Genomic DNA, 23,616 nt, shown 5'->3' with positions numbered 1-23,616 from the left:
AGCCTGTGAGTTGCGGAGCTGGTACATGGATGGGTGGATCTTAGAGCCTGCACACTTAACCACCATTCTTGGCCTCTCCAACAATTCCAGCATGACTCAGCCCACACAGCAGTCATCCACACTGTGAATTATGAATTAGGCTGGATACTTAAGACTATATATCCATGCAGTCATACTCCCTTAGTTCTTTATCTTTTTCCATTCTTTGATTCACCCATCCCGCTATCCATCCATCAACCCATCCACCCACCTACTTATCCATTCACAAGGAGAATAATGCTGGGCAAGAAGAAGCAGGGTCAGAATTTAGAAGTAGTTGGTCTATTGGACTTAACTATTTCTTTCTTCTTCAAGCGCCTCATCTGTAAAATGGGGATTATTATAACAATAAACTCTTAAGTTTGTTGTGAGAATTAAATGAGGTGATACAGGTAAAGCTCTTTGAATAGTGGCTGGCACTTTGTAATTGTTATTATATCATTATTTATTATTATTATTTCAACTATCTTATGCTTAATTTCACATAGTTCCCTGAAACTTATTAAGAGATGCTCTCAGACCAACCACTTGGAATTTGTGGAATATGAGACCCTGGTTGTTTTGGACATCAGTGGCTGAAATCCGTGACAGTTGTGCAGACCAAGACCCTGCCACAGTTTTCATTTCTTCTATCCATGGTCAAGGAATTTGCTAAGCAAACTGGCAGAACGAACATAACTGCCTGGGGACATACTTAATTTCCAAAGCTCTTCAAAAGGACCTATGTACCAGCAACACTTTATTTGTTGGATTCAAAGTAATCTTACATCTACATTAAAATAGACTCTTTAAGGACTTCCTCTTTCTGAAGGTCACACAAGTACTTCTAGTTCCCACATTTATACTCTTACTGGATTGGGCAAATCATTCAATAAAGCTGAGCCCCAGTCCTCCTGTTTATAACTCATTACTCATTTGATTTCTTAAGATTTAAGTGAGATTATTCACTTACTCAACATGTTTATTGAACACCAAGCCAGGAGCTGGGGGATAATACAAAGGTGATAAATGGTGGGTAGAGGTCTTATTCTTGAGGAGACCGCAGTCTCGTGGAGAACACAGGCTATATATGGGACATTCAGCAGAGTAATTGGCACATAGTGTGTCCACAGTACTGAGTTGTTCCCATCCCTGCTGATTCCAAGTTCAATGGTGCTCTCTGTCCATAAAGGCACAACAGCATCAAAGTGAGACTGTTCCAGTGAACTTAAACTAAATCTACGGAGACAAGGATTTTGTTATTATTATTATTATTAAGTGTTGAGTGACAGAGGAGAAAGTGTACATAGTCAGACCTTAGTACTTGTCCCAGTTCGGCACTATTTGCTTGGTAATATCAAGACAATTTTATAATATGTTTGACCTTAGTTTCTTCCTCTGTTTAATGAGGTGGTTCAGGTAGATAAACTTCCTGGTCCCTTCTAGGAGAAGATGCTGGAATTTGATCACCATTTTGTAACCCTTGTTAGGGGAACTAAGACTATAAATCCCTCAAAAGCCACCATTCAAGGGAAGCATTGAGGACAGTTATTTTCCATGTGAAGGATGAAGGGAAAAATGGGACACTAAAACACGGCTGAGTGCCAGTAATCCACTTTACCTCTAGCTCAGCCCATTTCTCAGCTGGCAGAACTGGCCTTTGAAGAGAACCTTGGCCAACTCAATGCCTTAAAGACTTAGGCTGCTTGTCACAAAGCCATTCTCAAAATTATTCTTCTCCATTTTAAAAGCAGTGGACTTAAAAGAAGCTCTCCTGCAATTTCCTTCCTTTTCTCCTGACTGAGCAGAATTATTTTCCTCTTCTGCCTGTCTGGACTAACTCAGCACCCACCCCAGGACTTGGAGTTAGGATGCATGAGTTGCAGGCATAGCTCTACCATATGCACTGCCTTGGGAAAAACCACTTACCCTCTCTGAGAATCAGATTCTCTTTAGTACAGTGAGGAGAGTGTAAGATTGTCAAGAGTGCAGTGAAGTTCCTCCTACTTTATGTAGATTGTCGAATTTAGTCTGTACCTCACCTGATGGAGTCAGTACTATTGTTATCTACACCTTTCAGATACTAAAACAGAGGCCCATAGAGTTTAAGTCACTTGGCAAATGTCACAAAGCTAATCAGTGTGCTGAGTGCAGGCAGATGAACCCAGGTGTTTGCTCTCTGACCACTGAACTCCACTACTTCTAAGCTCAGAGCTCCCTGGTTGAAAAACCAACTGCTATGTCATGAGGACACTTAAACCGTCCTGTGAGAAGCACAAGGGGAAAGCTAAGGCCCCCTCCCCACAGCCAGCACTGACATGCCAGGCATAAGAGTGAACCGTCTTGGCCATGGACTCTCCAGCTTCAGGTGAGCCTTGAGAGGACTACAGCCCTACCTAACGTCTTGACTACAACATCCTGAGAGACTCTGAGTCAGAGCAGTCTAGCTAAGCTGCTCCTAAATTCCACAGAAACTGTGAGATAATAAATGTTTGTTGTTTTTAAGATGCTCAATCTTGAGGTAATTTGTTACACCATGTAGATAACTAATACAGTCTTCTTTGCTATAGTGATGTGGAAAGGGACTAAAGGAGTCTATGTAGAGGATGAGGGCTGATGTTCCCTTTGTCTGTTGGTTGTGGTCACATTTAACCTTCCTGGGCTTCTCATTCCTCCTCTTCAGTCTACAGGCTACGGTCATCTCTACTTTAAAAGATAGATTGGGTGGATGAAATAAGAAATTGTGGGTTATATTATGATAGAATTCACATTGTTTTTGTGATTTTCTGCCCATAAAGTGGTAATTCTTTTTAAAAATAGCATTATTTTTTTCTATTTAAATGTAATTTATACCTCAGCCTTAATTCAGGTCAGCCATGGTCCCTTTATGGCCCTTTGGATCAGGCCACTTTCCCCAGCATGGGCTCTCTCAGTGGCCGCCCTTGTCTTTTATTCCACTTAATACAACTGTGTGAATTAATTATTTGTGTGAAGAGCAGTTGAATGCCTTTCTCACCCATTAGACTGTAATTTCTTGGTCATCATTATATCCTTAGTGCTTGGCACAATTCAGATACTCAGGTAATAATTTTGTCCTGTGAATGAAGTGGGGCCTTGTGTGGCCTCAATTTGTTTATGGTAAATATATTAGGGTTATTGTTGAAAAGAGACAATTGGACAATACCAACAAAAAATGGAAGAAATTGAAATATGAGAAAAGCCAAACAAAGATGGTTGTGTGGAAAGGGTTTCTCTCTTAAAGTACAGGAACTCATCTTTAAAATCCTTAGTTCCTCTCTCTGCTGACCAGAGTAATCTCCATATGCACAGAGACTGACTCTCAAGAACTTTCTCTCTGTTTCCTAGCTCCCTTCCAAAAGCTATCCAGACACCCACCCCAAGTAGTTTTTGTCCTTCTCTGACCTCCCTCCTCAGCTGCTGCCCTTTGGTATATAGCTTCTCTGCTTTCTTATTTCTTCCTTAGATTAGCTCAAGACCCTGATTCAGTAAAGTAGATAATAGGAGAGGACTCAACAGCAAGGCTCTTTGACCCTCAGCAGATGTAGGAAGGGGTAGGAGGGAGACTCAGAGCCTGCAGTCATTTATAATACAGAATGTGTTCTGTGATTACTAATGCTCAGAATGGCTCCCCAGTGCAGTGTTCTCCTTACCCTTGTTTGTCTTCATAAAATCTGGATATTATCTGACTTGTAGTATATTTCTTTGTTGTTGTTTTGGCTGTCATTGCTGTCTCTCTCCCCAACAAGAGGGTTTCATGCTTCAAGTGTCAATTGTGTCCACTGCTCTATTCTCAGTGCCTTGAGAAGAACTTTCCCATAATCTGTGTTTAGTAAATACTTGTTGATTGAATTAATTTAATGAATGACAATTTTGAAAATAAGGATGTCTTGGATGGACTAATTAGCAACTTGACTTGTGTGAGTTCTGCCCTCCAGGATTGATGGAAGATTTTAGAAGATGACACAATGTCTCTTTTTGTTTGCTTTCAATTTCCGATTTTTGTTTCTTCTACTGAAAGGCCCAGACACTTAGTGCACCCCATGTCGTCCTGACTTAATGAGTTGAGTTCATGTCTCCTGACTTGTTTTTGGAGAACTTCTTTGGAACCAGTATGACCTAGTAAAAAAAAAAAAAAAAAAAAAAAAGATTTTTTGAGTGTGGTAGACTAGATTTCAAATTCTGCTTCAATCACTTACTAGTGCTGTAACGTGAGTTTCCTCTTCTATTGTTTGGGGTTGACAAGATCTACTTCACCCAGATGCAAGGAGAAATGAGGCTTTTAGTGCCTGCCATTCTGGTAGATCATGGACTACATTTCTCCATCTCATGCAACTCCACAAACACAGTTCTGTCTGTAGATAGCACCTAGTGGGGTCGTTATATTCACTTAATGCAACTCTTGGAAGAGTCTTGATTCATCATCAGGAAAAGCTGCCCCTGGGCTCTGTAATCCACTAACTTAATTAAAGGCGAACCATCCTCAAGGTAAACCATGAGGTGACACAGGCGTGTTCTACAGAGAACCATTGTCTAGTCCTTTCTGATTTGTCAGTGGCATTGGATTAAAATCGATCCGTTTCCCAAACTCCATTGCTGTTATTTTTTTTATTGAATTACAGACCCAGCTACCATGCATCAGTCCTTCCCCCTGGGAGTGGGAACTCCTCTGCACAGCAAGGCTCTTTGACACAATATGGTTTGCTTGGAATTCATTACTCAGGAGAGCTGGTGAATTGAAGATCTATTACTTTTACATTCTGCTTTCCGTAGAGTGCCTGGCATAATGTTCTGGCTACCCTCCAGAATCATTTTGATTGTTTTTGTGCCCCTCCCTCGCTCTCTCGTTTTTTTTTCCTTTCCTTTTTTTCCAGCTTTGTTTTATTTTGCTTTGTATTTGGTGGTGGAGGTTAGGTGGAGATAATATAGTTGAAAAATATATCAATTCTAGGTCTGAAAGGTAGACCCTGAGTCCCAGCTATGTGCAATCATTTGGCATTTTAAAACCTGTTGAAAGGGGATGATTAATAGCATCTCTATGAGGGATGTTATATGTGCCTGGCAGATAGTAGGTACTCAGGCAATATGTGGTAAGCAAATGAAACAGTAAACACAGAAACTCACACAGTCACGCACACACTGTGACCTATAAAGAGATGTTCCACCATCAAGAATTATCATAATTCCCATCTTCTTCACATTAAACCTAATTATTTGTAAATTGAAGATTCTAGGCTAAGACTAAGAAAAGTTGAACTCTACTCTTGTTTGTGCAGCACACCTTGGAAAAGTCGTGTAATATTTTGAGACCTCTACTTTCTCATCTGTAAAATAGGAGGGAGAGGATAACTAACTAATCTTTTGCATCCATTTTTTTAATGCATAAAGACTTATTTATCCAACCTGGTATATAAAATTTTCAACTAAGTGATCCAAGCTGCATCTCTGTATGTAGATATATATAATTTCTCAGCCATCTCCTTTTTGCCCCCTTGCTCCCTTCTCCCTCCCAAACTTCTTCTCTCTCTCTCCCTTGTTCAATAATTATTTATTTAATGTCTACTAGGGGAAGGCATTGTTTTAGACAGTAAATAAAGCAACAAACAAAAACATCCATGCTCTCATGGAATATATTTGCTAGTTGGGGCAAAGAATGAAAAAAGCAGTAAGCAAATAGTGTGTCAGTGTGTGTTAAATGCAGTGTGTTAAGTTCTTTACATAGTAATAATAGTGATGGTGGATAATCGTTGAAGGTTCCCAGTTTGGTCTGAACCAAACCAAGTGCCCCCGTTCAAAGTGTCAGTGTTCCACTCCTTCCTAATCGATGCCCTAAAGTTCATATGAGAAACTTGGTGAGTGCATGACTTCAACTTTCCTTGTAATTCTGCAACCTGCATAAATAGGATTTGGTCCTGATGTTTAGCCTTACCTGCCCTGTGACTCCAAGAAATAAGAACTTCTTTTAAAGCTAACACGGAAGCAGTCTTGTTCACTGATTACAGCCAAGTTGACATGATGGTTTGAAGTTCAGATCTCATTGTTTTCTTCCTGTTGTCTCTCTAGTGCAGTGAGAAGTATCCATCCCACTCAGTGTCCTTGTAGTCATCATTAACATTGTAATCAAGTTCAGTAGCTACTTGGTCCTCAAGGCACTTGCTGGGATAGGAACTTTTTCCCCAGAATGCATAGGCAATAAGTGAATTAATCATCATACCACTTCTGGTTGTGGATTAGTCGTATCCCATTTTTCACTGACAAGGAACTCAGCACTGCATTCAACTCCAAAGACATAAGCATACCAGTCTTTGAATTCTGCCTTTGAAGATGTGCTTCCTTGGAATACTGCTGGTACCAAGCAAAGTAGTCCTCAAAGCCTGGCCAGAAAAACAGGATCAACAGTAGTTATTTCAAACAGAGGGTATTTAATATAGATAATTGATTCTATAATGTTGGAAGATTGACAAAGCAAGAAGGGGACATCAAGGTGACTCAATGATTTAATAATTAATAATTATGATTATTAATGACCGATAATAATATTTCAAGAAAAGACAATACTTGCTAGGGCTGGGGGAACTAAAAGGAGAAATTGGTGTCGCCAGAACTTAAGAGCTGGGACTTCTAGGGGAAACTTTATACAGCCGGTGCTCAGATCTCTAAGAGGGACCTGCTGAAAAGCTATTGCTTGCTTATCTGGGGAGGGCTATCTGCAGGTAATATTTTGACTGACAGGGAAACATGATCCATTTTTGCTTGTGGTAGCTTTAAAGGATGATGCTTGAAGTGCCAAAGGAAACCCACATCGGAAGTGGAGCTGTGTTCTGTTGCTAGGACTGCACAGGCAGGAACTGAAAAGATGAAAGAAGTCCATTTTTCCTTTTTGTTGCTTCCCATTCTCCCTCTGGTACCTTCCATTAGCAATATCTAACAGGAAGTCAGCCTGCTAGTGAGTCTGGGTAATGTGATTTGCTGATTCCCAGCTCCAGAATCACAGAGCAGAAAGAGGTGGGCTTGGAACTGCGTGACAAAAAGTAAATAACCCAAATAGAGTGATGGAAAGGCAAAAATCAATCTGCTGTTTCAGGGTCTCTGCTGACTCCTGGGGACTAAATAGATCCATTACATAGTAATAATGATCATGATGGGAGTTAATAATGATAATTTCTGTTCACTAAAGGTTCTTATGTGCATGCATTTACTAACCCAATCTCATTTGCATAGTGTTGCTTTTTTTATTTCATCTCCTTCATTCTCCACGTCCAGTTAATCTTATCAAGTCTTGCTGATTTTTATCTCTTGAGTATTTTGTCGATCCATTTCTCCTCCTTTGTTTCCTCAAGCACAACCTAGTTTCAAGTTTGCACCATTTTTTGCTGCCATTACTGTGGGACTTACCTGATCTCCTTCCTTCCCTGTGCCTTTTTCTAGTCCCTCTTTCACATTCCTGTCAAATAATCTTTCTTCTAAATAATAAAAAAAAATTGTATCATGCCTCGCTAAACCCTTTCAAAGGCTCACCATGGGACACAGGATAGACACAAACCTCCACACATTGGTTCACAGGACCATTGATGGTCCAGCTTGGTTTATTCCTACATAACACATACTATCATACCTCCTTGCTACTGTTCACATTCTCACCTCTGCCTACGATTATCCTTGTATCCCTTGTCCATCTGTACATAATCTCCTTATCCATTCAGGCTTCCTTCAATTGTTCATCTTCTCTGAAGCCCCTTCTCATCTCCCTGTTAGTTTTTAAGTCAACATGTGTGTGTGTGTTTCATCAGAAAGCTATTTGTATCTTCATTCCACTTATTTTGTTATTATCATTAAATTTTAGGCATAATTGGAAGGGAAAGAATATAGACTTTGGGGCTAGACAGTCTTGAGGTTCAATAGAATGTCTGACACTTAAATGGAAGGACATGTGGAATTTGTCCAAGTGACTGAATCTCAGCTGCTGCATCCCAAAAGTGAGACTCTACTGCCCACCTCAGTAGAGTTGTTAGATAAATTAATGATAATATGTCAGTAATTTCCTACCACAATGCTTAGCACATTGTAGACTTTTTCACAACTGTCAGTTCTTTTCTTGACTTCACTGCAGCCTGTCACCCCCACTAGACTTTAAGCATCTTGAAGTCAGAAGTAAGTTCATAGTCATCATATTTCCACAGATCCTAGAACAATATCTGGTGCATAGCAGATAATAAATGCATATGTAGTTTCAGGAGTGGTTCTGCCTTACCTATAATTAATGTGCTTTCTGGTCCATACCATTCCTTGGAGGCAGCATAGCTGGAGTACAGTAATGTATAGCTGGCAGAGGAGTTAAGATTAAATTAGACAATAGCTGTGAAGCACCTAGGAGACTCCAGAACATAGAGAGCTTGAACAAAAGCAAGTTCTTTTCCTTTTTCTTAATATGTAGCACGCCATTCACAGAATCTGAAGGATCTCTTGATGACCTCCAGTCAAAACGAAGCCCCAAATACTCCCTTCCTGAAGATTTTGTCCTCCTCTAATATTATGTGGTTTTGTGTGTGAAACACTTCCTTTAGGACTGAAGATGAGACTGGTATATTGAAGTCACCCAGTGTAGTGGAATGAGCATGGGATTTGGGATCAGGCAGGCCTGGGCTGACCCCTGATGGCACCAGATGTGATTAGTTACTTAATCCTCAAACCTCATTTATTATTCTCTGTGCTGTAGCTTGCCCTTATACCCACCACACAGGGCTATTGTGAGATGACAATGAATCATTCATATGAAGGTGACTTTGTAACCTGGAAGAATACCATCTTTGTGCTGGCCCTTAACAAAGATTTCCATGGATACATGCACTGGAACCTTTGCCTGGTAAAGTTCCCCATGGATAAATGAAGGTCTTCAAATAGGCAGGAAATAATCAAATTTCCATGAAAGTTAATTGAGATCTGTGTTTTCTAAAGGCTAATGGTCTGGTGAGAGATGTCCTGAGTCAAGCTAATGTGATGACCCATTTGTTTTTTCAGGTACCAATTATCAAACAGAAGTCACATCTATCACTGTTAACCTGTTTGCACAGTGTCCTCTCCCACCCCCACCCACAAAGTCTCCATGGCCATTATAGGGGAAGAAAATCATACCACTGAAAGACATGAAATACTGATGAGTAAAGGGGGCCCCCAGGAAGCTTGTTTTAGGCATTGCTACATTTCATTAAGCAGCCAGACCAGTATTTGCTTAGGGCCACTCTGTGCTAGGCACAAGTCTATGCATGAGCTTAAGGAAAAGAAGCTGTCACCTCCATGCTCAGAGGACTTGCCTTTTCACTAGGGGTAGAAAGAAGATGTGAAATCCAAATTTCAATGTATAGTGCAAGAGCAGTCACAATTCAATATAAAGCGTGCGTGAGGTGAGGATGGGCCATCATTTAGGACAGTTAATGCTACTTCAGTATTTTTAATGCTTCCTAACTGAGCAAGATAAATTGTAAATCCCATATCATAGAATCATAGAAGGAAAGAGGAAAATCATTCACCCTTTACCCCAGGGGTAAGAAACTTATTTTCTGTATTGACTTCATACCACTCATCAAGATTTAAAATTATATTATTCTCTCTCTCTCTGTATGTATACGTGGAGAGGAAACATCTTGGTACGAGGATCAATAAATGAGGCTTTTTGGGAGAAGATAAGACAAGATGGATGAAATAAAGTTTAAAAAGACCCAGATAAGATAGTTTCAATTGTGTTATGTGATATAAACTAATTATCTCACACAAAGCAGTGATAATCTATGGCAAATATGTAACAGAAGGTCCAAGAAAGCTGGTAACTTCTTTAGGTCAATTTTAGAACTATGCCTGGAGCCTATCATCTGTGCAATAATTATCTGTTGAGTTAATTAATTAATTAATTATTATTCTCAGTTCTCAGTCTCCTGTACTGCTCTATCCAAATACTTTGTCCCCAGGAAAATGTAAACTTTCCTAACACTAATATCTCTTTGTGAGATAAAAACTTTCCAATCCTATTGGAGTCTTTACTTCTTTTTCACTTGAAGTCTAAGGGACATGCAAGCTTTATAGCTAATTTTCATTGATTGTGAGCATATTTTCCATTACGTCCTTGAGCATAGTTATAATGTCTGCTAATTCCAGCATCTGAATCATCTTGGGGTCTGCCTCAGTTGGTTGTCTTTTCTTTTAAGGATGGATCACAGTTTCATATTCCTTCTCATGTTGAACAATTCTGGATGCCGTCCTGGATATTGTGAATGCTGTGTTGTGGAGACTCTAGATTCTGTAATATTCTTCCAATGAGTGTTTTTTGTTGTTGGCGGTGGTGTTCTTGTTGTTATTTGTTGGCTTGTTTGTTGTAGTGGACAATTAACATGGTTGAACTCAAATTGCAACTTCTACCTTTTGGGCAGCAGTTCAAATCTCAGTTCAGTTATTTCATTGTGAGTCCAGCTGTTTGGAGTCTGCCCCACACATGGATGGTTTAGGATCAGCTGGGGATTTGGACAGAATATATACACAGAGTGTGTGGCTCCCTTCCCTGATTCTTTCCCGTCTAGGTTTCTGTCTCACTTTACAGAGGTTGAAGTTGCCTGAATTCTGTCCTATGGTCTTTCAGGCCAAAAATGCTATAGTCTTTTATAGGAGTGGTGCCCTGTCCTCATGCTAAAGATACATAAACAGGAAACAGGAGTGCAATAACGAGAGTGCAATGAGAGTGCAATTTGAACTTGATTTGTAGATTTAGGAGGAATCAGAATTTAGCTGGTATTTGAAAGCACTTGAATTCTCCTTCCTTTCACTATCTTTTACTATATTTTCCAACTCTACCCCTCATTTTTGCTGAGGAAGCAGAGTTACAAGAACTCTTGGGGAGTCCCCAGTATCCTGTCCCTCAACTAGAAGATACAGTACCATCTCCTAGATGAGAGGTGTGGAATTCTAGGAGCTCCTTACTTGAGAGCCCCTTGAGAGATAATCATAAAAAGATGTTATAATAAAATTTTGCATTTAAATTGCCTCTTATTCTTAGGATGTCAAAGTGCTTTACAAACACAAATTGCTAGGAATCTTTTAGGTTAATTAAAATGAGCAGATTTCCCAGACAAAGGAGGTGATTGTTTTTGTACTTTTGGGTGTTCTTTATAGGTGAGTGAATTGAGGCACAATAGGTTCTTTAACTAGTCAAACCATGATTTTCTGAGTACAAGTGAATTCAGAATGAGCACACCAAACACTCTGCCAAATTTCGTTGCTGTTCAGAATAATAATGATAGTAATATCAGTGATTCATGAATACTGGTGTTCACAATAAGGGTATTTGTGCTACCATTTATCAAATGGCTGCAGCAAGTCAGGCTTTGTGCCTGGCATTTGGTTTGCAGTAGCGCATGGTTTCTTCCCAATGCTTCTGTAAGGTAAGTCTTCCCTTCACTTCTTGCTGCTGTAAGATGGGTCTTATCTTTACTTTACAGCCCAGGAAACTGAGGCTCAATGCCATTAAGCGACTTGCCACAGGTCCTCCAGCTAGGAAGTGGCAGAGCTGGGATTTTAACTCAAGTTTGTCTGATTATTTTGCCTATGTTCTTCTTCACTATCAATATCATTACCAAGCATTACTTTTCTTTCCTTATCCCTAAACTGCTGAAGAATATGACACATTCTCATCAGAAATAGAAGCTCATCCTAGATCTGCTGTCTTGGAATGCGAGTTAAGCATGGCGATTAGAGATGAAGGTAGATTGTTGGTAGAAGTCAGAATATGGGGGGTGGGGAGGCACTTGCAAAATAAACTAAGGCATTTGGACTTTATTCTGCTGTATATATCATCCCATTTGCCATTGTTAATCTTCAGCACTCAGTGGTCCAAAAGGCAAAGGAAGGAGACTATCATTCTCTTGAGCATATGCCATGGGTAGAAATGGTAGTAAACATGTTGCCAAATTTTATTCTTATAAAAACCCTGCAAGGTAGATTCTCATCTCCATTTTACAGAGTAAGAAACTAAGATTTAGAGAGATTGAAGGATTTTCTCAAAGTTGCATCAAAAGCACTTAAAAAATGTCACTAGCTTGTTTAACTCCAAGAGCTGTTCCTGCCATTCTTACACTATTTAAAAAGTCACATTCTAATCAGATCTGATGAAAATCTGGTGAATCAAATCAGTCTGAATTGAAGATGCCCACCTATGTTGACATGCTATAGAAAGATTTTCTGTTCAAGGTGGACACATGGTTGCCAAGTTGGTATTTGGAGACTGTTGTGATTTTTCCAACCTGGTCACACCAGCAAAGCACAAGTGTGCCCTTGCCATCATATCCATACTAGCCTTGGCATGCTTATGTTTGCAGACATCCTTGCCCAGAGATAAGCCCACTGGTGTTCCTTTGTTGTTCTAGTTTCTGTTTTGTTCATAGAATTGTTTATGGAGCCAAGATTCTGTCCTGTGACCCAGTCTTTGATACCACAAGGAGCAGGTTGCTGTGATTGGAGCACAGATCAGACTGCCATGTGCATTTCACAGAAGGCCATACTCAGGGCACAGTATCCACTGGCAAAGCCCACAGGTGCTTTGGTCCCTGCTGCCCAGCTCAAATGAATACATTTTGACTAATATTTTTATAAAGTAAGCCACTTATCCACGATGCATTGCCGTTGTTCCCCTCATGTCACAGTAACAAAGCACATCATACAAAAGACAACACAGGGGTGTTTTCCAGAAAAATGGAAGAAGTTTCCACATAAGTGTGATTTTTTTCACCAAATAAGATACTTGGTCCCACCATGATATGCCCAATAAACTTCTCTTCTTGTGAATCCAGGGTCTCTCATCATTTTATCACCAAGGACATTGCTTGGTTCCATGTTTGCCCTCTCCATTGCCCAATTTTCATATCTAGGATAAGCATTCAATTAAATGCTCCCTGTCTATCACAGTGCATAAAGGTGAAGGACTCCAGCTCTCTTTAACAACACTATTACAAAATGGGACTATACCAGCCCTCCCAGTACAGCAGGGCATGCAGATTGTCATAGATGAAGTAGTCCAAAGGCCAGGAAATGCAGGATGTTAGAAAGCTGAAATAGCCCTCATCAACAATGCAATGTGAACAAGGTGGCTTTGAAATATCTGTTGAATCCAGACCCCCAGCCTTCAGCTATATGACTGGAGTAGCTTACTTCAATTCCATTGAGGAATCAGATTTGAAGTTTCCCCTACAATTTTTAAACAAGGGGTGGCATGATCAAAACTGTGATTTAGAAAAATTACTTTGAGGGTAGACCAGAGGGCTATTTGTGGTCTTCAAGTATGTATTTAGATTCACTTTTGTGGATTTATTTTAAAAAGTTTATTGTGGACCTAATTCTCAGAGATAATTGAGATCTGGTGAGGTAATGAAGTTGAAAATCCACAAAAACTTCCAAAACTCTCTACATAAACTATGTATAGATATTGTTATCGCATTTGATAAGTAATATTTAATACAACAATGCTGTTATTGTACTTTAATAAGTCATATAATAGTATTATTGTATTTGAATACAATAGTGGTACTACATAGTAAAGCAGCACACCTGTAAAATGAGAATAACACTCCAAGCTTCCTAGGTGGTTAGGAGACGTCCATGGGACACCATGAATGGAGCCTGGTGCATGGCTTCAGCCAGACATGGAGCATCGGAAGCTCTGCATCATCTGAGAGGAGGATCAGGGATTGTACTGAAGGAGTCATATGGTCAAGGGCAGGTGGGTGGGACTGCTCAAGCCATGTCCTAGAGCTGAGCTGTCTCCAGTCTGACTGGTGCCACTGTTTAGTAGCTATGCAACACTGGCATAGACCTCCCTCTACTTGAACCTTGTGTTTCATATTAACTCTAAGAACTAGGCTTGATTGGTATCCCCAATTCATATACAGTGATGGGTTCACAGATAATTAGCTTCTCAAATGCTCATGCAGGGTCCTAACATGATAGTAGACAACAAATGTCATAGCCATGCTGAGGAGAGCTTTGAATGTCATTTCCAAAAGGAATTGTAACTTGAAGTCACTCTGATACCACTTATTATGCTGTAACCAGGTAAGATGGGGCAGGAACATCAGAAGATGGGATCTGGGGTCTCACAAACCTTAATTGGAATCCTAAGCTTCTGCTTCTTACTAGCTGAGTGATCCTGGGCCAATAAATTGCTTATATAAGCCTCCGGTTCCTCATCTATAAAATGGAAACACCTACACCTATCTTGACTTTGAAAAGCATAGAGCAGATCACGGACAGGGCAGATGCTCAATATATATCATCTTCTTCTTTTTTTTTTTTAGCTTTCCCAATTATTCTCACTCCTAAAGAAAATGAAGTCTCAGAATTGAATAAATCCAAGAGCTTCAGAAACAACATTAGATTCATATTTAGACAGCAATTGATTTTTTTCTTGGTTAAGAAAAATTATACATTTGCTTCTAAAATATGAAGAGTGGTGATTATGATTCATGCACACATGATTCATAAAGAAAGCTGGAGCTAAAACACAGCTAAACTAATAATATTCCATCCTTGTGACTAAAGCTTGTCTAAGCTTAGAATGTGTACCCAGAGTTAGAGCAAAGAATCCCAAGGACAATTTTGCTGATGCTTTGATTTAATAATAGGGGCACAAGCAGAAAACATTGTTGTTTCCTCATAGCCCACCTCCCCAAGCTGGATGCACTTCTGTCATCTGCAGCTCTTCCCTTCTCTTCACCCACTTGGTTTCCAAGTATGACTGATTTATGGTAACACTGTTCAGAGCCAGGCATCAACCTCTCTGTTATGGTTTATTGCCATAGCCCCTAACAGATGTCCCAACCTCTGATATCTCCCCTTCTCCAAAAAACCTATTCTCTGTCTTTTTACTAAAGTGGATTCTTAAATAATGGTCAACTGTGTGGCTGAGAAGAAAAGTCATAGACTTGGCCATTTGCCATTTTCTCACCATGTGACCAACCTTCAGCCATCTAACCTTGCTGATCATGTATTTCATCATCTACGAAATAGAGATTACATCTATTTAATCTCTCTTTTATGAGGATTTAGTGTATTTAAAATAGCTTACACAGTTCCTGAAATTCAAAAGGTAATCAGTAAATTTTGTTTGTTCTTCAGTGTCTCTTCATCGCTGGAAAAATCAGAACTAATTTTATTATGACATCCTAAGCCCTCCACAAGTGTCCTTTACCTTTCACTATCTACATACAGCATGTTACATACTTTCTTGCCTTTTGTCTCATGGTTCTGACTTGGTACTTTTTCCATCAGAGTCTTGTGGGAACCAATGCTTGGATTGTTTTTCCTATCGTGTTCCTATTGATTGGGTACCTGGGCTGTTGCAAGAAATTGAAGGTCCTCTGGGGCCCTATCACCCCAACAAACTGAAGCAAACACTGCCACAGGTCTACACTCCTGTCTCTAATTCAGTGGACATTCATCAACAACCAAGTGTGTGCTCACGCTGTGTTAGATATTATCACGGTAGCTATGGATCTGAATCAGATGTGGTCACTGACCTTAAGGAGTTCACATCTTAATAGGAGATGAGAAGGCAAAACTAATCCAAACCTAAGTATGTACCAAGGAGAATGAGAAAAGTACCAAGACTGGTTGGGGACGAGGGGATGAATAAGGAAGAGAAGACAGCTGGTTTGGAGGACATGATTGAAGACGTGAAGGAAGACCATGATATGAGAGACTTGCTGAGGAATAGGTGCAATCTCAGCAGGTAGCTTGGGGTCGTGGAGATGACACAGGCTCTGGATCCAAAGAGAGGGACTTTGGATGCTGGCCCTGCTTCTTACCAGGAATTCCCTGTACCTGGAAAGCTCTGTCACACGGTCCTATTAAGGCATGCTCCTTCTTATCCTTCAGTGCTGTATTCAGATGTCAGTTCTCTGAGTCCTTCTACAAACACTTTCTAAAGGCACCTTTGACCCTTATGCTGACTGCAATCGCTCTTCATATCAGACACTCTTGGTGTCTAACCATTATACTCTCGTAGCTTTTATTTCCAAAGATGCCTGTAATGATATCTCCTGTTCCATACTGCCTGTCCTTTTACCACACCCCCATGGAAAGGCAGAATCTCCTTTTCTTCCCTTTGGATCTGGGCCAGCCCTCTCACCTGGCTTGACAAGTAGGATGTGACTGAAGTGCTGTGGTTTACTTTCCAAAACTGGACCTTAAGAGATATCTGTAGCTTCCACCCTCACCTTCTGGAATGTTCTCTTTTGGAGGCCAGCACCAACTTGAACTCTGACTGCCCAGCAGGAGCTAGAGGCCAGAAACCAATTTGCACATTCCAGCCACAACTGAGAGCTCCCAGGCAGGATGTGGAGTTGTGCAATTGAGTTCCAATCCATAGAATTGGGAACAAACAAAATTGTTGTTACTTTAAGTGGATAAGTTTCAGGGTGATTTTGGTAGGCATCAATAGATATCCAAAACAGGTACTAAATATCCTTGTAGTGTCCTTCTGAACATTAGAAGTAGTGTATGCCAAGTGTCTGACTGAGGGTGGCTCATAGTTGATCAATAAGTAGTGGCTGCTGTTATCACTACAGATGGAAGAGGAAACCACATGAACCGAGTACAACCTATATGAAGAACGCCAATAGGGGAGGTGGGGCTGCAAAGGGATTGAATGCAGGAGTGAAAAATTTACACGAAACTTGCAATCTGTGTATGCTGTCCTCTCCAGAAAGTGCTACTTTAGCTGAAATTTCATACTTTTGGTGCAATGGATATAAAGTTTCAGTTATACAAGATGAATAAGCTCTAGAGATCTTCCCTACAAAGTTGTGCCTGTGGTTAGCAATACTGTATTATGTGCTTAAAAATTTATTACGAGGGTAGATGTCCTGTTCAGTGTTCCTACCCCAATAAAAATAAATAAATCCGCAAATTACTAGGAGAAAAAAAATAATCCGGGCACATTAAAAACAAAGCAAAACAAACAAACAGCAAAGCTGGGACCCAAGACCCGTTTTTGTCCCTTGCTTGCTTTCTGTTCTAGAATGTATCTCCTTAGGTCTCAGTCAGTTTCTTTGTTCATTATGGTGGTCAGAGAGGGTTTCTGAAAGGGACCTTCCAGATGTAAAAAATTCCAGCCCTGATTTTTAAAGAACCTAACAGCAAGTCTTTTCTCCTGCCAAGGCAGTGTCTTTGATCTCTTCTCTGGGCTGGATGACATCTCTGTCTGCTGCCCTCTTTGTAAGCTGGTGTTTTTACCAGGCTTAAAGCAAAACACAGTCATTGTGTGGGATTTGCAAACAGTCCTTAACAGAAAGCTGCCAGCGCTACAAGCTTGTAAAATTGCTATAAAGGAACTGGAGAGGAGGCTCAGAAAGCAAATTAGCATTTCAGAGAGGTAGTTGGAGTTAGTCAGCTTTCTCATTCCTTTTGTCATCAACAAATTGCTGTTTCCTTGCTTTAGGTGCCAAGCAAGTGCCGTTAAAGCAGAGTTCATCACACTGGGCTTGAGCTCACTCAGCCACTTCCCACATTTTTCTTCAATAATGATGGCAGCCACAAGGATAGCAGGAATAATGGTGATGATAATAAAAGTCAATTCAAGAAAGATCTATTGGCCACCTGTAATAAGCCATGCAAGTTTTCTAGGACATGGGATCAAAGTGTGAATAAGACATTGTCCTGTCCTTGGCTTACTCGTGCACCATCGTGGAAACAGATAGGAAAATAAATTACAGTGCAGTGAAGTGAGTGCAAATACAGAGGTGCAAATGGTACCAGGTTAATTAACTCTGCCTGAGGAACAGGGTCTCCCTTGACCTCAAAGACTAAAGCCAATGCCCCACTATGTTGTTTTAAAGCTCCCTGTTGTTTTCCCTCATAGCATTTACTGCAGTTGGAAATTGCATTTGAGAGCGACACACATGAGCCCTCTCCTCAAAAATGTCAGCGCTGGAAGAATATGGAGTATGGCTTCTTATTCACCACCAAATCCTCTGTACCTTGGCCACTGCCCCCTCCATGGTAGGCCCTCAGGGCAGTTTGTCGAATGAAATAAGGGAGTAAAAGATCAGAGAAGACTTGTAAGAGAATGAGATATTTGAATTAGGTTTTAAACGATGAATAGAAGCCTGCATTCAAAATAGCATGAATAAAGTAAATCTAAAAATATCGACAGTTTAAAAGGAAAGTGTGACTTCATTAGTTAGCCCTTTGTTATGGAATTGGCAGGGATCCTTACAAGACTCATAGACATCTGAATCTTCCAGGAGGTGGGTTTTGTGGTGGAAAGAGCCTGGGGTAAAATTATTAATATTGATGGTTCTAAGCCCAGGACCCACCACTGGTTAATCTCTGACTCCCAGTTACCACTCTGCAGATTGAGGAGAACGTTCTCTGTCCTTTTAGAATCAGATGAAGTAACACAGATGAGTTCTTTGGCAGCTACAGATGACCTTCTCCAGACACGTGACTTCAATTTTATGGTTCTTTTATTGCATCAAATATGATACAATGGCCTGGGCAGTGAAATACATCTCTGCCTCAGTGCCCCCTTGGGACAGAACATTCTGTACTGTGGTCCACCAGCCCTGGTTTGAATCCAAGGTCCTCTAGTTTCCAGCTGTGTAGGATAGATGTGTTACTTAATCAGTTGGAGCCTCTGTGTTTCCTCATTTTAAAAATGGAATAATAATGTCTAATTTCCTTGGTTCTTGTTAATATGTTTTATTATTTATTTAAAACATATTCAGCAATGTATCAGCACAGTTTCCAGGATGGATTGGATTACAAGTTAATGTACATAAAGCATTTATCCCAGATCTTGATGCACAGTTGATACCCAACAAATGGCAGCTGATGATGATGGTGATACTATTATGGTTACTGGAGGAGTAGACAAAGATGGGAGTTAAAAAGAGGAAGAGGACTTTGAGGAGGTTCATGTGGTATGCATGGGCATTGAGAAAATAGGAATGCTCTGGACAGGTTGATGGGATGGGAATTCCAAGCAGACAGAACAATCTGGGTCAAGACCAGTACAGAAACACACAGGGTGCATTTGGGATGAGTAGGGGTTTATTATATCAAGAATGAAAGGTGCATCAAGGCGATAGAAATTGAAATCTGGGAAGTTATTATCATATAGCTGCTGTTTAAACATTCTACATTGTAGGGCTAGATTAGTGTAGCAGTATTATAGGGTACATGTAAGTCCAGTATTAGTAAATACTGCTGCATGGTTTTCCAAACTATAGGCTATGTTAAATCAATAGCATCGCTAAGACTCATTTACTCACTGTAAGCATTTATTGTGCCAATAAGTTCTCGCACCGTAAATTTTCCAAGTAATTCTCACATCCACTTTATGAAGGTAGATATTATAAATCTTATCTTATAGGTCCAAGCTCAGAAATGTAGTTTTTATTGCAGGATAAAACATAGGACTTCAAGAAAATCAAGTTAAAAGGCAGATCTCAACAAGCCAATGCCATGGAAGAAAATTAGAAATTTTTTACACTGAAATATACATTTGTATATTTTGATGAGTTTTCTCAAACTCAAAAATCCAATTTAACCATCACCTAGATCAAGAAACAGATCATCATCCACACTCCCAGAAATCCTCTTTGTGCTTGTTTTCCAGTTACTACTAATCACCACCACCAACGGTAGTTACTATCCTGATTTCTGACACCATGGATTATTAGCATTGACTCTTTTTGAGCTTTATGTAAATGGTATCATACAGTGTGCATTATTTTGTGTTTGGCTTCTTTTGCTCAGACTTGGTTATTCAATTCATCTGTGTTTCCCTGTACAGTGGTATTTCATTCTCTTTGCCATATAGTGCCCAAAGAATGAATACATCACAATTCATTTACCTATTCTACTAAGATTTGTGTAATTTCCAGTATTGGAGTAGTACAAGAAATGACAAGAACATCTTATATATGTCTTTTGATGCATATTTATGTGCATTTCTGTTGAGTATATTACTAAGAATGGCATAGCTGTGTTATAGGGTATGTGTATGCTTAGTTTTAGCTACATAGCTTTCTAAAGTGGTCATACAAATTTACATTTACTCCAGCAGTGCATTATTGTTTCAGCTGTTCACATCCTCACACATTTGGTATTGTCTGCCTTTTTCATTTTGGCTATTCTGGTCAGTGAGAAGTGATATCATGTTATGATTATAACTTGCATTTATAAGATTGTAAATGAAGTTGAGCACCTTTTCATATGATTATTTGTCTTTTGGCACAGTATTTTGATGTATAGTTTGAAACTTAGGTTCCTTTCTTGATGTGCTTGCCACGTTGTGCTAAAATTCTCCAATTCCTGTGAACTCTGTGACGGCTTAAACTGAGCCTTCTTTCTTCATGTGACTTCAGCACCTAGGACAGTGTCTGTCTAACAATTTGTTGTCTGAAGCTCAGGGTCTACACTGAGTAAGACGTGAAGCTAGGATGAAAGGCCAAACGTGGTGGATGCTAATCTTATGTTCTGACCCCTCTGAAGAGGGTGAATTAGGCTTGGTTCACCCTTCCTTCTCCATTGGGCCAGGGTGATTCCAAATGGAATACTCAGTTAAGCCAATGGGTGGAGTCTTTGAGAACAATGGGCATTCTAATATGGCCACTGTAGGGAGCACATCTGCAAGGGCTAGAACTGCATTCTCTCTGGACAGTCTTATAAATACAAGAGTAGGCTCTGTCCCAATGCCCTCCACAACCACATCTTATTCATGAGGAGCCTTGTCAGAGCAATATTTGTCTTCTCACCAACCACATTCGATGTTTCCAAGTAAGTGCTTGTGGCTGAGATATAGTGCCTAAAATTACATGCTTTGGGGTTCAGTTCCACTTCTCATTTAGTCTATTTGATCTGTGGTCAAATTACTTGCCCTCTCTGAGTCTTTTTCAAACATAATATTGGAGTAATCTCACCCACCTTAAAGGTTATTGTAAGGATTAAATTGTCCATGAGTAAAACATTCTCAGGAGAGACCTTGGCAACTAGTCATCACTCACTCAATGCTGGATCTTATTATTAAGGGTAATACTTGGAGTGTGTAATTTTGAGATTTAGTAAAAGATAGCGATGAGCATTTGGATGTCTCAACATGACTTTGGGATGTGTTGTGACAGACATGTTTTGAAGTAAGAGACAAATCAGTGGAGTAGACTATGGCTAACTGAGCTTTGCAGAGGTTACACGGTAGCAATGCTTAGCAAGTACACTTTGAAAAGCTACCAGGGAAATAATATTCACAAAATGAAGTGTGATGTATGGCTCAGAAAATGTCATAGCCAAGGGAAGGAAGAGGAAGTTGCCTGGGAGGCTGAAGTGAGAGATGAGGCTAAGGGCAGTGAAGCCAAATCAGAGAGGGCTTTGAATGCTGCACTAAAGAAGTGGATTTTAGTGTCGAGACACTGGGAAACCAGTGGAGATATTTGATAAAGGAGTAAGTAGATGAAGCCATTTTTCAGAAGATGGGCCTAAGGGGAGCTGAGGGATTAGCGTAAGTTAAGTTATTATGTCACTGTCATTCATTCTTGGACTCTGGAGAGTAATACAATTCCCCTTGCGGCCATGCCCTCTTAATTAGCTCTTCCCACTATTGAACTGCCTCTTGTCCTTCTGTCTTCAGCCACTTAAATCATTGATGATCTCCTGCAAAGTCATCTTTAGCTCTACTCCTTGGGAAGCTTCATGGGAAAGGGAAGGAGGTCTGGGATCAGTTGGAGACCTGAGTCCCAGACTTATCTCTGCTGCTACCTTGCTGTGTCCTGGGGTGTCTCTGTGCCTCCCTGGGTTTTAGTTCCCAGAAACTATATTGAGAGAGCTAGCCTGGAAAGTTCCCTATCAGGCAAAGATTCTACGATTAAATCCTTTGTCATTGTCACCACAGACAGCTAAATTGGGAGCTATGGAACATTACAGGAAGGTCAGGGTCAGTTCAACATCATGGGAAGGGAACTGTTACTTATTAGACACCTGCTCTGGGCCAGATACTGCATGAGGCCCTTTGCTTGCAGTGACATAGCTCACCAATTCAGATTTACAAGAAATGTAGCTGTTTTTCTGTATTTGAGCCTCATTTCTGTTTGAACCTCCAGGCCATGGGTAACAACAGCAAAGTCCAGAATCTTTCCTCATTCTTCTGTGAGGTTGAAGCCAGGTTCCTGCACACTATTGGAGATGGGGCTTGAGGAGGGGAGATTGGGTGTTTAGCCCTTATTATCTGTCTTCACCAGCATCTTTTGTTTTGTATCTTCCTGTAGGATCCTCAGTCATCAACCTCCCACCCCTTACTCCAGGGCTTTCACTTCCAGCTCCCTGAAGCCTTTAAGGTCCTTCTTTCATTTTATTTCTTTGTTATTTTAATTAGTTTATTGAGGTCATAATCATTTATAACATTGTGTAATTTCAGGTGTAAATTATTATTTATCAGTTTCTGTATAGACTGCATCGTGCTCACCACCAATAGTCTAATTTTTATCCATCACCGTATATGTGCTCCATTACCCTTTTCATAAGATAACTTCCCTTCTGGTAACCACTAATCTGTTCTCTTTATCCTTGTGTTGTTTACCTTTCACATATGAATGGAATCATGTGGTGTTTGTCCTTCTCTGTCTGGCTTATTTCACTTAACATAGTACCCTCAAGGTCGATCCATGTTGTTGCAAATGGGACAATTTTGTCTTTTTTATGGCTGAGTAGTATTCCATTGTATATATATACCATGTCTTCTTTATCCATTCATCAGTTGATGATCGCTTGAGTTGTTTCCACATCTTGGCTATTGTGAATAATGCTGCAATGAGCATAGGGATACATAAATCTGTTTGAATTGTGGATTTCAAGTTCTTCAAATAAATACCTAGTAGTGGGATAGCTGGATTGTATGGTATTTCTATTTTTAATTTTTTGAGAAATGTCCATACTGTTTTCCATAGTGGCTGTACCAGTTTGCAGTCCCACCAGCAGTGTATGAGGGTTCCCTTTCCTCCAAATCTTCTCAGACATTTGTTATTTTTTGTCTTGGTAATTACAGCTATTCTGTCAGGTGTAAAATTATATCTCATTGTAGTTTTGATTTGCATTTCCCTAATAACTAGTGGTGTTGAACATATTTTCATATGCCTTTTGGTCTTCTTTGTATATCTTCTTTGAAAAAGTGTCTGTTCGATATCCTCTGCCAAGTTTTTGATCGGATTGTTTATTATTGTTGAGTTGTATGATTTCTTTATATAGTTTTGAAATTAATCCCTTGTCAGATATATGATTTGAAAATATTTTCTCCCAGTTGGCAGATTGTATTTTCGTTTTGTTCATGGTTTCCTTTGCCTTGCAGAGGCTTTTTAGTCCGATGTATGTTTGTTTGTTTTGCTTATTTTTGTTTATTTTTTCTTTTGTTTCCCATACCTGAGTAGACATGGTATTCAAAAAGATGCTGCTAAGACCAGTGTCAAAGTGTACTGACTATGTTTTATTCTAGGAGTTTTATGGTTTCAGGTCTTACGTCCAAGTCTTTAATCCACTTGGAGTTAATTTTTGTGT

General features: G+C 39.9%; 1 protein-coding gene across 10 annotated transcripts in view; it reads left to right on the top strand.

Moving 5' to 3' along the window:
• FAM135B (family with sequence similarity 135 member B) overlaps positions 1 to 23,616 on the top strand; it is a 284,316-nt gene that overhangs the window by 42,792 nt on the left and 217,908 nt on the right. For 2 of the 10 annotated variants that reach the window (XR_011543251.1, XR_011543249.1), the window contains exon 1: positions 20,670 to 20,853. The exons of 5 other annotated variants lie outside the window; for them this stretch is intronic. The gene's annotated coding sequence lies outside the window, so the exon portion shown is untranslated. Of the gene's footprint in view, positions 1 to 20,660; positions 20,854 to 23,616 lie in introns of those variants that run through there. 3 more of the 10 variants (XM_070631014.1, XM_070631015.1, XM_008523207.2) reach the window with 2 other exon arrangements.

This window comes from Equus przewalskii, chromosome 8 (genome assembly GCF_037783145.1).
Source record: "Equus przewalskii isolate Varuska chromosome 8, EquPr2, whole genome shotgun sequence".
Lineage (NCBI taxonomy): Eukaryota > Metazoa > Chordata > Mammalia > Perissodactyla > Equidae > Equus > Equus przewalskii.
Note: the sequence above shows the minus strand (reverse complement) of the source record. Positions and strands in the feature narration are given on the sequence as shown.